This window comes from Sceloporus undulatus, chromosome 2, assembly GCF_019175285.1.
Source record: "Sceloporus undulatus isolate JIND9_A2432 ecotype Alabama chromosome 2, SceUnd_v1.1, whole genome shotgun sequence".
Lineage (NCBI taxonomy): Eukaryota > Metazoa > Chordata > Lepidosauria > Squamata > Phrynosomatidae > Sceloporus > Sceloporus undulatus.
Genome location: NC_056523.1, coordinates 328,008,944 through 328,021,206, shown reverse-complemented (window position 1 = coordinate 328,021,206; position 12,263 = coordinate 328,008,944).

Sequence of the window (12,263 nt, the reverse complement as noted above, 5' to 3'; positions counted from 1 at the left end):
AGATTATCACACAGCATCACATGTTGTCGCAATTATTGTGGATTTATCCCGTGAATAAAAAAACATTCTAGCACCACTTTTTATTTATGGAAAAATCCCATGCATAAAAAGCAGTGCTAGAATGCCTCTTTATTCACAGGATAATCACACAATAATCACAATTTCACACAATGTCATGTGATAATCTTTGCGTTATTGTGTGATATTGATGGGGGTATACTGCTATGGTCCCGTCTTTTTTGCCAGTCTGATAAAGTCTGCTGTCATGCTATCTTTTGATATCTCACTGCTTTGTTCCCATGTTTAACATTTGGTAACATATTTTCACATTGCATTAATTATGTCCCTGTTGTTTTTATATTTCCACGTTCACACCTCAGTAACAAGCCTATATTTCACATACATTTGGAGTCTCTGGAGCCTTAGTTTTCCATTTCTTGTTTCTTTTCTTTTTTTTACCATGTATTTATAATTGTATGCATTTACCTTACATGTTTTTCTAATGTTTTTACAGCCTTTTTGATTTGTTTCGGTACTGACTGCTGCCTCCTTCTATGATTTTAAAGATAAAAAGTCTTTCAGAAAACAACGAAAGGAAAAAAAAAGTCAGAGAGCCAAAATAAGACTTTTCGAGACTTAAAGCCTGGGATGGACAAATCTATTTCTCTCACAGTCAAATTGTTATCTCAAACTTGTTCCATCCTTCGTAAGACAAAGGCATAAAGCTGATTGTTAGTAGAGTCAGGCTACTGAATTATTTGGATTTACAAAGCATATCCAGGGATAGCTATGTTGGCCATATAGCAAAGTACAATAACATCCAAAATCTACAAAAGAGTGTGGATTGCTCAAAATTATCTATGTACAAAACACATGACGAAAGCTTTCAAAGCTCAACTGGCTTCTTCATCAGGGAAAGGTGTTTAAATTGTACTTCCCAGAGTTTACTTTTGTCTGCCAAAGCCCACAGGGCGAAGGAGGTGTAATGGTCTCTGTACTACACAGATATCCCTCTGTACCATCTTAACTGAGAACAACTATATAACATTTTGATAAAATGTAGGCATATGATTCCAACATCATCATTTTTCTTTCTTTCTCCTATTTGCTTGTTAACCTTTGCCTGATAAAGAAGCCAGTTGTCATTCAGATTTACCAAATGAATGGCTTTGAATCAAGAATTGTTTGAAGGAGACCACACTAGTTGGGACTAATCAACAGGATTCACTCTACAAAATTGATACATTCTTACTAAAAAGGAATAAAACATATTCCTTCCCCATCCGTACTTTGTAAGAACCTTCGATGTTCTGCCATGATGAAAAAAAAGAATAATAGAATGTAAGGACCTTATCACATAGAAAGGAAGCTCCCAAATCGCATGGATAAGTGGGGTTTATACTCGGGAATATCCCACAAAGGCAGGATTATTTTCAGAGGACATCGGGCTAATTGAGCATTAATACAACATTAACCTGTGCAGAAAGTTGCAAAATTGCACTGTTTTTACTTCTGGGATTTTCTTGAAAGGAAAAAAGTGATGCGATTTTGTGACTTTCTGCACAGGTTAAAGTTGTGTTAATGCTCAATTAGCCCAACGTATGTGAAAACAGTCCTGTTTTTGTGGGATATTTCCAGGATCTAATCCCATTTATCCATGGGATTTGGGTGTTTTGCCTCCTGTATGATAAGGTCCTTAGAGTTAGAAGGTCCACAAGGTTCATCTGATCCAATTCCCCTTCCATGCAATGATACACAACTAAGGGCTTGCCTTCACTGACCAGAATGCTTGGATTACTCATGGAATATTCTGACCCTGATTTTCCCCTAATTTCTTCCCCAAATCTCCCGGCTACCTGTGTTCTCTCCATAGCAGCACTGGGTGGCTAGGTCAAAAGGAAAGGTCAATGTGGGATGAAGATAGTCTTTGCTCAATTAAGGGTTTTGACCCCATATCATGTAAATAGGACCCAGTAAGCCCAGGAGGAATTTGAAGTAACCCATGTAAACAAATCTTAAATCACCCCTGAAATATGGGCATCTATCTAACCTCTGTTTAAAAATCTACAAAGATGAAGGGCCCACCACCTTCTGAGAAAGAAGGGTGGTGGACACTCTATCCCACTCTTGAACAGCTCTTACAGTAAATCATCATCATCATCATCATCATCATCATCATATGCCAATTTCTCATGTGGTGGGACCCAAAGCAGCTCACAGAGGAAATCTACAGTTTTACAAACAAACAATATAATTTTTTTAAAGGATACCCAAGCTTTTTTTTAAAAAAGATAAAGAACACATCCCAATAAGAAGCCGCCCTGAGATCATTACATATTTAAAGCCTGCTTAAAAAGCAAGTTCTTTGTTTGCCAGCAAAAGGAAATCAGGGATGGAGCCAGCCTAGTTTCTCATGGAAGGGAGTGCCAGAGGGTGTTTAGGTGGGGTTTCTTGTCTTGGAATTGACTGTATTGATTCATCTTCTACTCTGGAGCAGCAGAAAACAAGAAGCTTTTTATCTTCCACGTGGAGATATTACAAATGCAATAAGTAACACTTCACATCCCATTCTTGTTTAGAAAGCCAAAGCAGAATATTGTCATCTTAATTCATGCCAGTGTATTTCCAGGATTTCCAATCCTGATGGCCTTCTCCTCCCCTACTTCCTTCTGATTTCCATCTCCAGTGGCTGTGTGGAGGTTTTCAGCCCCCTCTTTGCAACTTGTCCTATAATGAGGGGGCTGAACCTTTGCTCCTGAGGTATCGATCTGCTGCCGTCTGCCTGGAGCTCATTAGGTATTCCTTCATTGTTTCCTATGCAAATTAACTTAATGAGAATTAGGAGCATAATGGAGCCCATTCACCGTTCTAGTTGGTGGAAAATGGGTTTGACTACCAATTTTCCATTACAGCTGTTTTGTAATTACTTTGGAGCTCTCTGAATTCTAATGGTGTGACTGAGCTGCTCTGACAGATTCCTCTACACAGCCCCTACTCACACCTGCCCATACACACACACACACACAATCCCTTTAAAGCAGAAGCTTTTGCGATCAGCAAGCTAAAAGGTTTACAGTGGGGAGGAGTTGGGGAGATGACAAATCTCCCAATATGTATTGAATAAAACTCAGTTTTATTTAATTATTTACTTTTTAAGAGTATTTTTGTATTGCCTCCCAGACGACAAGGGTGCCTGAGGTGATGAACAAATAAAAGCCAATTAAAATAATGCAAAGGTTTTTTTAAAAAAAAAAACATTTTTAAACACATTAAAATACACTTTAAAAACTCCTAAAAGTAGATTAGCAACAACCCTAGGATCTGGTCTTGAAACAGGTAACACTGCAATTTCAAATGCTGAATGCTATGTGGAACAGCATGATTTTGTAGCAAAACCCTGTTTCCAGTTTATTGTTTGAGAGGATTCTTTAAATGCATTTCAAAAAATTCATTTCTATTATGAATGAAGGTTGTCAGATCTGAGACTTGCTCATGGCTCCTCTTCTCCTTCCATTCTGATTAATTACTAAGCCAAGTTATGGAAAATTTTGAACTACTGTCAGCTCTTCTTATACACTGATTTTTTATACACAGATTCAAGCATCCACGGTTTGAAAATGTTCAAAAAAAGTATAAATTTCAAATATCAAACCTTGATTTTCCAATTTTTATAAGGGACACCATTTTGCTATGTCATTATATTTAATGGGACTTGAGCATCCACAGATTTTGTTATACATGAGGGATCTTGGAGCCAAGACCCAGCGTATAACAAGGGTCCACTGTATTCTAATGTTTTCATCAATTTATTATATAAATAATCTTTGGTCACTATTTTTGTTTTCTTAATATTCAACTGTAAACCCACCTTTGCACTTTCTTCTTTGACTTTCTTCAGTATTTTGTTTCAAGCCTGCTATTTTCTGTGAGTAGCAGTATGGTGTTATCTGCATATCTTTATGTTCCTTCGTCCAGTTTTCATGCCTCCTGAGACTATGCCTGTTTTCCATATAAAATGTTCAGCATACAAGCTAAACAAATAGGGTGATAAAATGCATCCTTTTCTGATCCCCTTGTCCACTGGAAACTGTTTCTCCGTATTCTGTCCTAATAGTAACCTCTTGTCCTGAGTAGTTCATTTTTAAACACATCCACCCTTCCACCCCCACAGAGAGTATAACTGGTTGCAGCTTATTGTTGAATGTACCATTCTGGATTCCTCATCACATTTTTTTTTATGGTCAGGATCCCGGTGCATTTCTGCATGCTCCTATTTCTTCATCCACAACCAGGAATCCTCCCTCCTTACTGACACATCCTGTGCATCCTAAACCCATCTCAGAAAGCCAAGAACTTTTCTGAAGCATTCCCCCAGAGGCCTGAAGTGGAAGTTGGATGAGAAGAAATCCCCAATTTAACTCACATTGGATGTGGAAGTATGCAGTAGGATCAGAGCCATTGCATGAAAGCACTCTACATTTCATAAAATTGGCTGGCATACTCTTGTTTTATGCATACAAAAGATTCCATATACATGTAGTTTACTTTTTTGCCTATGATGTCTTTATTCCTTTTTTGGTTCACTATTGCAAATGCAAGAGTAACTGTTGCATTTACAGTTGCAGATTCTTGGATGGTGCATCAATGCCTTCAGTGTATAACTTGATTCACTGGGACTGAGGAAACAGCAAGCACAATTTCAGATACATAATTGGTTGCACAATGTTGGTATTCAGCAGACAGGTGGTGTAGCACAACCGTCACTTAACTCTCTAGGAGTGTAAATTTACACTGTGCAAAGATACTGTTTAATCTTGGCTATTGAAAAACTGAGCAGTATGGATGAACATATTTAAATTTTTGAAGAAATATTGCCAATTGTAACCTGGAATCACACCCTTTTGGTCAGAATCCTGCTGTGACTTTGCATTTGTATAAATGTTGCTATAGTTGTACTTTCTAAGTGACTGTGTGAGCGTGGTGTCATGTCTGAGTGTATGCAAACCTTATTATGCTTGTATAACCCATTGTATAAGTCTGGTGACATAGTTCACCCTTTGGAATCCAAGGTATCTGAGAATGGAGGAGTGTTCCTGCAAGGAAAGACTGGCTCCAGAGCAACTCACACCCTGAATCAGAGAGGCTGGTGGCTAAGGCAGTTGTGGGTCTCACTCCTCAGTAGGATTTGAGAGATGCTGAACCCTTAGTCTACCCTTCGGCAAAGAGAGGAGAAACTTGGTAGAACACCTGGCATCTAGAGGCAGCCACCCATCAATCTCCCAGAAGCTCCTCCTTGTTCACAACCATTCAACCTCTTCAATTGGTCTGGTCATACTCTTGGTATTACTGGAATTTTCAGTCCCAGGACTGTCTAGATTTAATGACTCCTTGGTAATGTCCGCACAGGCCAGAATACTCTGTGAGCAGCATGGAGTATTCTGGCTCTGGAGCAGCCCAGATGTCCACCCATTACTGGGCACTCCCAAAGCAATGGTGGGTGGCTGTTCACATGTGCCTCCTACTGTGTGTCCTGATGCTGTGGGTGGCAGGATCACATGGCTAGTGCCTCGTTCTGACCCCAGAGGGCATGACTTGTGGCAGCGGCAACAGCATTGGGAAACACAGCAGAATATCCTGCTAAACATCTAACCACTCAATGGTTTGGAGCTTTGAATTGCTTCAAAAGGACCAGAGCAAAAGATAACCTTTTGTTTAAAAAATAGTAGAAGTGTTATATGGTGTGTTTGGTGCTGACCTGGCTGATGTCATCTGGATAATTTGTACAGAAACTGAGGTCTATGTCATCAGGCTATTTGCTGGGAGGATGGGAGGGGAGGATGGGGTATTTGTCCCATGTGATGTGATGTGTTTGTTTATTGCTGTTGTTCCCTGTCTTGATCCACGGGGAGAGGTGGGTAAGAAATAAATATTATTATTGTTGTCATTATTATTATATATGCATGGCTTTTGGCTTTGAATATCTGGACTAATGACCTCTGAACTGTTTGAGACCTTGGCCCAGTACCTTTCTTCATCTTCTTGGATTACTTGTGCATGATCTGCACTCAGTTGATTTCCCTGTAGCTGCTTACATTGGGTCAACCTGTTTTTTTGGACTTGCTGCCTAGAGGCATGAAGCACCTAAGAGCATTGCTTGGGATTTCACATTAATGTGGACAGTTGTAGTGGGTGTATCATAGAATCATAGAAGCGTAGGGTTGGAAGAGACCACAAGGGCCATCCAGTCCAACCTCCTGCTATGCAGGAACTCTCAATCAAAGCATCCCTGACACTATGTAAGCCATCCAGCCTTTGTTAAAGACCTCCAAGGAAGGAGATTCCACCACTCTTGTGTAACAGGAGGTTGCACACCCATACCTCCCACTGAACTACTGGTTGCACAAATGAATGATCTAGTACCATGGGACAGGGTATACTTGCAAAATTTTACACCACTCAGTTGTTAAAGAGGGCCAAGACCAGTGATGCCAAGCTGAAATCTAAGTGTTAGATTCTTTTCAGTGGAGCAGCAAATATTGCTTTCATTTTAAAGTTCACTTCCCCATTTTACTTCTTTTCCTTTTAATTTTATGCCATGACCTTCCCCGAGTCTTAAGGAAATGGCAATACAAAGAAAGAAAACCCTCCATAACAATAATAATCATAAATACAAAATGGGCCAAAGGAATTACTCTCTAGATTAAGCACCTGTGTTCAGGACTGAGCTAATACTGACTTCTTTATACCTCCTCCCTGTACACTAAGAGCCACATTTTAATTAAACACAAAAATTCAAAAGGTCAGATTCATGTAAAATTTAAAGGCCATTTTTATTATTTGACATGGAACAAATTGTAACTTTATATCGCCTTTAGATGCAATTCTGTTTGATGAAAATTAGATTAAGCTAAAATCAAACACGCCCTTTTAAGGCCATTCTGATGAAATGTTAGAAAGTAGCACACAGAGGCATGGCAATGGCTTGGCATTTCTTGGTTTCCCTCCATAAATATCAAGGAAAATATTGGGTAGAATGTGCATCCCCCCTTCATTTGCATTAATACAAATGAGAACTATTAAGTTTAGCTGATTAGCATATTCATATGTATGCTAGGTGCCACATATTCAAAATAGTCTCTGATTACAGGCCCGGAGTATTACATTTAAAAGTGGAACCTTTCAAACTCCAAATGTGCCTCTCATTATATTTCAGAACAGAACATAAATGGAAACAATTTAGAAACCAAAGACATGGTAGATCCAATCTTTCCCCCCCTCCACTTTAATTTGCACAAAGACACAATTGAGGGGAATTTTCACCCCCTTTTTGAAGAAAAAAAAGAAAAGCAGTAAACACGTAGACAAATTTAAGGAATGGAAGAAAAGGGCTATTTGTTGTCCCATTTAATTAGAATGATGTTGGTTCATGGATGGCAAATTTAGGGCAACGTGCTTCACAACAAATGAAGTGACATTTACTCAGTGACTAAAGGGGTTAAGCAACTCTTACTTCCTCTAAAACAACTCAGGCATTGAACCAGAGGCCATCTGAGACTTGGGATGCATCTAAACTGCACTCTTAAAGCAGTTTAATACCACTTTAACTACCCTGGCTTAGTTGTATGCAATCCTGGGATATGAATTTCCTTGAGATACTTCTTTGCTAGAGAGTTCAGTGACCCTCTTCTGAACTAGAGTATTGGAGCTCTTGAAGAGAATTCTAAGTACGTTACTGAAAAAACTACAAATCCTAGGTTTGCACAGGATGGAGCTATGCCAGTCAAAATGCTGCCCAAGAGCTTATATTGTATAATGTGGATAAAAAACAGGGGCTCATTCAGACTAAAGAATTATATGAGTAGTGCTATTATTCCACTCTGATGGTCTTGTTTCCCATCCTGTGGAATCTTGGGATTTGTAATTTGGTGAGCATTTTGGCTAAACCAGCCAGAATACTATGGCCTGTCTTTGGACTTGAACTGGTTTAACTTACCTGGGTAGTTTAATGATATTTTTAACTTTTGTATTTGGAATATTGTTTAGCTATGACACTATGTAAGCCATCTCTAGTCCCAAACAGGGGAAAGGTGAGGTATTATCACCATCATCATCATCATCATCATCATCATCATCATCATCATCATCATCATTTTACTATAATGTTAACAAGAGAGCCAGTGTAGTGTAGTGGTTTGAGTGTTGGATTATGACTCTGGAGATAAGGGTTTGATTCCCAGCTGGGCCATGATACCCACTGGGTGATCTTGGGCAAGTCGTATCATCCCTGGATTGCTCTCAGCCTCAGAGGAAGGCAATGCCAATCCCCCTCTAAACAAAGCTTGCAAAGAAAACCTATCATAGGGTCACCTTAGGGTCACCATAAGTTGAAAATGACTTGAAGGCACACAACAACTACAAAGTTTGGTGAAGCACTAGTGTGTTCAGCGGCTCGTCTATGCCAGCCACAATATTCTGGGCTGCTCTTGGTGTATTTTTGCCTTCAAGCTGCACTGGATTTTCCCTGTTACCTCCACAGTCCATAGCAAAGCTGGGCAGCTGTCCCACTGTGTTGCCTGGCACTGCCAGGGCTGGCATTAGTCTGAGGTCAAAAACGAGGTGCCCAGTGTCTATTGCAAGGCTGGGTTATGATCTTGGAGAGAGTGATTCTTACCAGCTGTGGTAGTGTTGGATGACACATTGCAGATGTGTGTGTAGACAGCTGACTGACATTGCTATGGAGTACTCTGTGTTTTCCTGCAAAATCCAGATAAAAAGGAAGTTTTTTTAATACTGGTTTAATGGAGGGATAGGGCAGATTCAGTGCAGAACTGGTCTTACATCATGAAGATAATCCACATTCAAATCAGGGATTTAGCCCCGCATCATGAAGATAAGCCACTGTGAGGATGTGGGGAAACTGCTTTATTTGGACCATGTAGACAAATTCCTGGATGAGGATTCTAAAGCCCCCTCCCTAAACTTTTGTGTGATAAGTAGTTTAATTGATCGTATCAACCTCATCTTTCTGTTACAAGATGGACATTTGCACATGTGATTCTCCCTAAAGACTTTTTAAAAGGAAAACATTCAAGACATAGACTAGGAAAAGAAACATCCAAATCACCCCCACCCTATTTTAATGGGGTTTCAAATAGAGCTATAAGCAGGAACTCTTTGAAAAGTATCACTCCCTTTGGCAACCTTACCCAACTGTGCTTCTCTTGGTTAGCATTCTTTAATGCACTGCAATGCGCCCACACGCATTAATTGCAGGGTGTATGAGCTGGACCTCACTAGACAGCTGCACAGAACAGTTGGTCCATAACAGCATCCATCTCTCTCAGTTCTTTGGCAGGAAAATTCCTTGGTTCCCCAAAATAATGTGAACTACAGGCGCTTTTGGTTCCTGTAATTGAAGTGTGCATAGACACAGAGTCAGCTGTTTGACACAACTGGAAATAGACTTCTTTACTGTACTCAGTAATTTGAGCTTATTTTTAAGGCAACATACTCAGGGAATTAACCCTTTCCTTCTGAGTAGGGCAGAGCTGTGATGGTATATTTCATGCCATGCTTGTTTTGGAGTATGTCACAAAATCCATCAATTCTTCAGATGTGTCACAAACACATTCATGCCATTTTGATGCCATTCTTCTACGTCCTAGTCATCTTCCTCCCTACATACTCCTGATTCCCAGCATTGTTGTCTAGCATGGATATTTATGAAGAATGGATCAGTGTATCCATGTTGGTTTCACTTAGGGTTTGTTTTTTTACATGAGGCTTGAAAAGTGGAATTAGAGCAAAATAGTAGTGCCTATGGCCATATTTTGTTACATGATGCTGTGTCTCTCCAATATCTGTAGTGCCTCCATTAGTGCCTTCTAATTGATGGGCAAAACCCGTCAATGTCCTCCAAGTGTTCTGCTTTTGCACTCTTGATTCAGGTGTGATAAGTTCCAGCTGGAGCTGTTCTGATAGGCAGATGATCATATGTTATGAAGGGACATGATTCTGCTTCTCTCTTCCTATCTCCTCTCCCTGTTGGTATTCAAAAGCAGACTGTTTTTCTCTCCCCTGCCCCATTTTTTTCTTTCATTTTACCTTAATGTATCTCCATGATCACACAATTGCTCTAAATATAAATATAGTCAGCCCTCCATATTGGAGGACTTACTATCTAAGGATTTAATTATCCACAGACATCAAGCCCCCATTTTTCTTAATGACGGTGTGTGCACACAGCTATGCTAGCAGGTGCACACAGACTGCACCGCCATTGAGAAAAATGGGGCATGACCATGCTGGATTTTTGGTATCTCCAGGAGGGCCCAGAACAGATTCCCCACAGATATGGAAGTCCAACTGTATAGACCAAAAGGCATGCTGGGAAGGGGTAGGACAGGAAGGCAAAACTATGGAGGCCAGCATCTGGAAGACAAAGGCCAAGATAGAAGGAGCACCAAAGCAATTTGGAAGAGCTGTGCGATAATAGCTGTTCCCAACCCAGTATGTTTGCCTTTCCTAGACTAACATGATTGTGGTGCCTTATGAACCTGGTGTGATACAGTCCTTAGTTTCTCATTGTTTCTACACTTCAGTTTATCCCACTCTATTTCCATATCCATTCATGATCTTTGCCCTTTCCTTCAAAGTCCACAGATGTAGAGACAAACAGTATTTTATTGAACTCTCTGTTGTTGTGTTCTGCTGAGGTGGGCAAGGTACTTGGCCTTCATGTTTTATTTCATTTAATAAGGAGGGGCTATCTGATTGTCCAAGTTGTTATACATTCATACAGGACTTCATATTTCTTTCTTTTTGTTTTTTTAAACAAGAAACCATACTCTAAAATCCTGCTTCTTTTGAAGGATAATTTATGCATGTGTATTGTACTAACAGGAAGTCAGCCAGTGGTGAGCATACGCCTGAAGAATACAAGCTAGACATGTAAAGTGTTAACAAAGACAGGTTTGTTGCCAACATTTCTTCTTTAGAAAAGTTACTTCTATAAGGAACTTGTATAAATGTTTCTGAGCCAACTCCAGAACACTGGAAGCTGATTATGAAGCTTGGTTATAGATTCATTCAGTAGCAAAGGGTTAATGCTATTCCAGTGGAGCATTGGGTCCATTCTATATTTTTCTTTGAACTTTATTGTTGTTGTTAACTGCCCTTGAGTCATCCCTAACCCATGGCAACCCTGAGTATGAGACATCTGCAAGACCTCCAGTCTTTACATGTTACATGGATTTGTAATTGGTTGACCGGCATAACCCAATGGTTCCTCTTCATCCTGGAAAGAAGTACCCAGTGGGTTTTCTTGGTAAGATTTGTTCAGAAAAGGTTTACCACTGCCTTTCCCTGAGGCTGAGAGCATATGACTTGCCAGGGTCATCCAGTGGATTTGATGGTTGAGCCAGGGATTGAACCCTGCTCTCAAGAGTTGCAGTCCAATGTTCAAACTACTATGACATGCTGGCTCTTCAGTAAAAATACTCCTACACATATAGCCAATGTATTGATCTGGTGTGTTAAATGCAATTTGATTGCCAACATTTTTAATCCCCCAATTCTCACACAGTGGGATCCTCAAATATTCCTCGAAGAAGAACCATCCACTGTGACAAACAAGACTACAGCACTCTCCCCCCTCCACCATACACACCAGTTGTCTCATCCCAGGGAGTTCTGAAGACGTACATTTCCTGTTTAATGTTATTGGGAAGCTGCTGCATGTGAAGAATGTGAGTAAAGTTATCCATTATGTAAATAACTGTCAAGTGGTACATTACAGACTGAGCAAACCTACCCGGCGTGTGATTAAGGCAGTGTGATTAAAGACATCAATGACTTTGTTGTACCTTTGTCTTAAAAGGAAGTAGTTTAAGACCGGAGCTTCTGACATAATTTTAAGGGGCTTTTAGAGAGCATTTGCCAAGTCCGCCACTCTTTCAATGCAGCTTTCCCTCCCTCCCTCCCTCCCTCTAGCCTTTCCTCCCCCTTTCTTTCTATGTTTAGATCCTTGAATAAGAAGAACAACCCCCCCCCCAGGGAAAACTTGAAAGAGGTGTTTTCTTACCTACACAGAAGTTGTGCACTGGAAGGGGTGAAAAAAAGGGGGGGGGTAATGCACACCTTAAAAGAAGGGGGCATTATGAAAAGGATTCATTTCTAAAAAGGATTTTCAAAGCTCCAGTTTATTTACTTCATTTCTACCATTTTGTTTATTTATGAATCAGCAAATGAAAGAAATTTGGCTT